This window comes from Palaemon carinicauda, chromosome 22 (genome assembly GCF_036898095.1).
Source record: "Palaemon carinicauda isolate YSFRI2023 chromosome 22, ASM3689809v2, whole genome shotgun sequence".
Lineage (NCBI taxonomy): Eukaryota > Metazoa > Arthropoda > Malacostraca > Decapoda > Palaemonidae > Palaemon > Palaemon carinicauda.
Window position 1 is genome coordinate 14,410,915 of NC_090746.1, and position 5,000 is coordinate 14,415,914.

Below are 5,000 nucleotides of genomic sequence, written 5' to 3' on the forward strand. Positions count from 1 at the left end.
ATTATTTTCTTATAGTTTCCTTATTTCCTTTCTTCACTGGGCTATTTTCCTTGTTGTGGCCCCTTGGCTTACAATATCCTGCTTTTACAACCTGGGTTGTAGCTTAGCAAGTAACAATAATAATAATAATAATAATAATAATAATACATAGGCCTACCTAGGTATTTTGCATATCACAGTGCATAACTGGTGTTTATCGTCATATCCACATTATCCAAACACTTAGAGAGCAAGAAAATCTTCAGTTTCTTCTTGAACAAAATATTTCTTATTGAGTCATTCATCTACTTTCGATTTTAGATTACTTTGTTACCAACAGCTTGCATATTTACATAAGCGCTATTTATGATAGCCTTATAGCCATAGTCCGTATTTCCTGTTATTCTATTATATTCCAATTCATAATTTTTTTCAAAATTTCTTGAATTTACATTGGAAGTGTGCGAAAACAGAATTCGCAAGAAGACAATGTTCTAGAGTCAATTTTTTTAGCGAGGCAGATTTGCTCGCAGGGGTGCCCTTTTAGCTCGGAAAATTTCCAAATAGCTGATTGGTCGGAAGTATCCTGCAGTATCCTCAACCGAAAATATTGCTATAAATCAAATCTAAAACTTAATGAAAAAAATAAAAACCACTTTCTATACGGACTTCCATCATAGGCCTATGATTTAAGTCGTATAAAAAGGGATAAGAGAGAGACGTCAGTCGAGATGTTGGAACACACACATATGCATGCGTGTGTGACATCACTGATTTATTTAGCATGTGTAGGCTACAAGAATCTAAACTTTTACGAAAAAAAAAATAGAAAACCCTTTCTATACAGACTTACTGTACATCATAGACCTATGATGGAAGTCCGTATCGAAAGTTTTTGCAATATTCTCGGTTAGGATACTGCAGTGTTGCATAAATTGCATAAAAATCACAATTAAACGAATTCATTCATTCACTGCCGAGTTGCAATCTGCCTTCCATTCTCTCTTTGGTGTTTGACAGCAAAATGTTCGTTTTACCCAGGACCCACTCGACAGTATGTGAGTCTTGCTGTTACCTAACCGCTATTTTCACCAATAGTTTGTTTTATTAATTCCAGGTTTTTAGTAGATTCTGGTTTTAAGAGCAAGTTTTTAATAACTTGTTTTTCTTTATTTTTAGTGTAATTTGTCACAATTTGTGTTGAAGTATGTGAAAAGTAACAAAATTATGCAGCGTGTATCCGAAAACAAGCTCCTGTCTTTGACTTCGGCGGGTGTTGTTATTAAATTTAGATTTACCATCACGATACTTTATAATATATTTATTTTTTAACATTATTCATTGACAAAACCAATATCTGAGAGAGAAATTTAGATGAGTAAATAAGTTTCGATTCACATTACTTGGTAATCATTTGAAAACAATGATGGTATTCGGAAAAAACTACTTCGGCCCAATCAGCTATTAAGAAATTTTCCGAGCTAAAATGGCACTCCTGCGAGTCGGTGCAAATCTGCCTTGCTAAAAGAAATTGATAAGTGATGAACAGTTTATTGAATTCATAACGTGTCGTCCCCCAATTTCTGGTGCATACAACTTCAAACCGTAAAAATTCAACGCTAGGCCTATGTCCATTCTATTTTCTTTAAATAGTAAATGTTTAAATTTACAAATCGATGTTAATAAGCCAAATATTTACGTAAAGTTCAACACTAGTACTACATCCGTTCTATTTTTTTTTAAGTAATATGTATTTATATATACAAATTGATTTTAATCAGTCAAATATTAACATAATATTAAACGCTAGGCCTATGTCCATTCTATTTTCTTTAAATAGCATGTATTTATATTCGAAACTCGATTTTAATCAACTAAATAAACTGTCTAAAGGAATGAATATCCATTAATGCAGAGTTTGATGAAAAGTTTTATATATATCTCATTTATCAGTAATGTTGGATGTATTGCTTAACTCCTAACTGTTACGGGACTAGCAGTCAAATGTCTTCTAGTTGACAGGTCACAGTAGCCTTGATAAGAATTTCCACTTTTATGTTATTATTATTATTATTATTATTATTATTATTATTATTATTATTATTATTATTATTATTATTAAAAGCCAAGCTACAACCCTAGTTGGAAAAGCAAGATGATATAAGCCCAAGAACTCCAACAGGGAAAAATAGCCCAGTGTGGAAAGGAAATCGATAAGCTACAAGAGATGTAATAAATAATCAAAATAGAATATGTTCAGGACAGTAACAACATTAAACAAGATCTTTTTATATATAATCTATAAAAACTTCAAAACAAACAAGAGGATGAGAATAAGTGTACCTTCAAGCAAGGGAACTCTAATATTTGTTTTGTTAACAGCTATCATCGCCATTCTAAAAATGGGAAAAACACCTATAGAAATAAACTTAAAACACGTTATATTTAAAGGGAAATTTACTGTTAAACTTCGGTGAAATCATAATCATATTCAGGTTCAGGACTATGATTAATGACTGCACTTATTGTCTTATTATTATCACTTGAGGTTGTAATTATGATAAACATAATCAATACTTATTCACACCAAACGTAACAACACCTGAATTCCACTGTACAGTATCGGACCTAAGAAATGTTATAACGTTACAGCATTTACAGATCCTGCAATTACTGGTGGAGTTTCTCGGTGAGAATCCTTTAAGCGGCCCACACACGCTCAAATTTTTGGTCAAAATTTTTCAAGTCAAATTTTTTGACGGTTTGACGTTCGCCCTACACGCTCAAACTTTTCATCAAATTTTCATTTTGCTCCCGAGTGTCATCATGGATGCATATACAGCGTTGGCTCTTGGCTTAGCGTTGAAGAGCGCACAGAAACGAAAGAGACGAAAGTGGGCCCAGCAATGGTATTTGTGTCGTGAACGATTTGGTCATGCTCCTTTACTAAATGAACTGAGAGAGAGAGAGAGAGAGAGAGAGAGAGAGAGAGAGAGAGAGAGAGAGAGAGAGAGAGAGAGAGAGAGAGAGAGAGAGAGAACGTTGCCTGCCGAGTTGAGTGTACACGGATATCTAGTACTATATCATCCTCCACCTGCCTCCCTTCCTTTCCATCTCCCCCCCCCCACTCTCTCTCTCTCTCTCTCTCTCTCCTCTCTCTCTCTCTCCTCTCCTCTCTCTCTCTCTCTCTCTCTCTCTCTCTCTCTTATATAGGCTTCTGAATAGTCTGTCTGTCTGTCACATTATGCGTTTTTTGACGAAGTGCGAAAGCGGATGCATCGTCTTTGATGGTGATAGCTGAGACCAACTAATGATTAGGATTTTTTGTAGGATGGGCAGCATAGCAACCTCATATAAATAGAAAAATCATTCATTTGTTTGCTCTATCACCATCAAAGACGATGCATCCATTTTTTCACAAAATCCCATAGTGTGACATCGGCCTAACGGTATTTTGCTTTTAGATGCAAATATACATGAATAACGATGAAATTTGTATAAATACCTAATTACTGTATGTTGGATAAGCTATGCAACAGTCATTGAATGCAACTAAATAAATTATGCTTAATAATTTCACTTACCTCTTCAGTCGATTGTATTGTGCTTCGTGAAGAAGCCGTTGTTTCATGGTCACTCAGGAACCAAAGAGCATCAAAACACCATACTGACGGCTCATAAATTTCATCTGCTCCTGCTCCAGATATGCTTCAGTCTTTTATTTTTTTAATTCTCTTCGGAAGCTCGTCCGCAGTGAGTTATTTTCTTCTCAGCAGCTCCTTCATCCCTTCCGGATAATAATCACGGAATTTCTGCAGAAGTCTCACATGCCATATCATTTTTATTTCTGTCACTATAACAGTCACTTTTAATGTTCCAAAGTTGTGGTAAACTTCTATAAACATCAATAAGCTCAAGAAGAAGATTCTTTTCATGTTTTGTTGGAGCCATGATGACGATGAGCCGCACACGTCCTCCTCACATTATGTCTAATCACTAACTAATTTCCGCAAATTATTGCTAGGTACCATACACGCACAAATTATTTGACGTTGGCTCAAACTATATCTACTGAAATCAGATCAGTAAAAAATTTGACATCAAACCTTTTAGGCCATCAAATTATGCCAAACACGATCAAATTCATGTCAAATAATTTGACATAAAAAAATTGGACCAAAAATTTGAGCGTGTGTGGGCCGCTATAGACGCAGTTTTTTTTTTCCGTAATATAGTTCGGCCTATTCCTTTCAGTTTAAATAGTCTCACAGTGTCTCTCATCGTAATATTTTGCCTAGTATTTTCCCACATTCCTGTTCCTCACCTAATATCTATCTATTTTCCCCGATATCCCTTCTTTCAGATATGAGATATCCGCACTACGATTCCTTATTTCTTATCCTCTATGGAAAGTGTTGGCTTGAAGGGAAGCGCTTGCTAGTCTCAATGAAATAGTGTAGAAGCGGGAATAATAAAAAAGATACTATGCTTAATTTCATTTATATAATGTGAGCTACTGAACAGGTTTACAGAATAGGCTATACTTGCTCCACAGCATAAGATGTATGTTGTTATCATTATTTACATTCTTACTGACGTATGGTACAAAACATAAGGAATCGTAGTGCGGATATTCCATATATGAAAGAAGTTATTTAGGGGAAAATAGATGGATATTAGGTGAGGAACAGGAATGTGGGAAAATACTCAGAAAAATATTACGAAGAGAGACAATGCAAGACTATTTAAACTGAAAGGAATAGGCCGAACTATATTACGGAGAAAAAAAAAACTGCGTCTATGACAATCAGAAGGGACTGTTTTCCCGCCAGGCCACTGCAGGCTGTTCTTTTACCTCCCCATAAGTTTTCACAAATATCGGGTTTTATTAATTCCATGTTTTTGGTAGATTCTGGTATTCAAAGAAAGTTTATAATAACATGTTTAACTTATGCTGAGTGTAATTCATCCCAATTTGTCTTAAAATATTTGAAAAATTACAAAATTACAAAGCATGCATC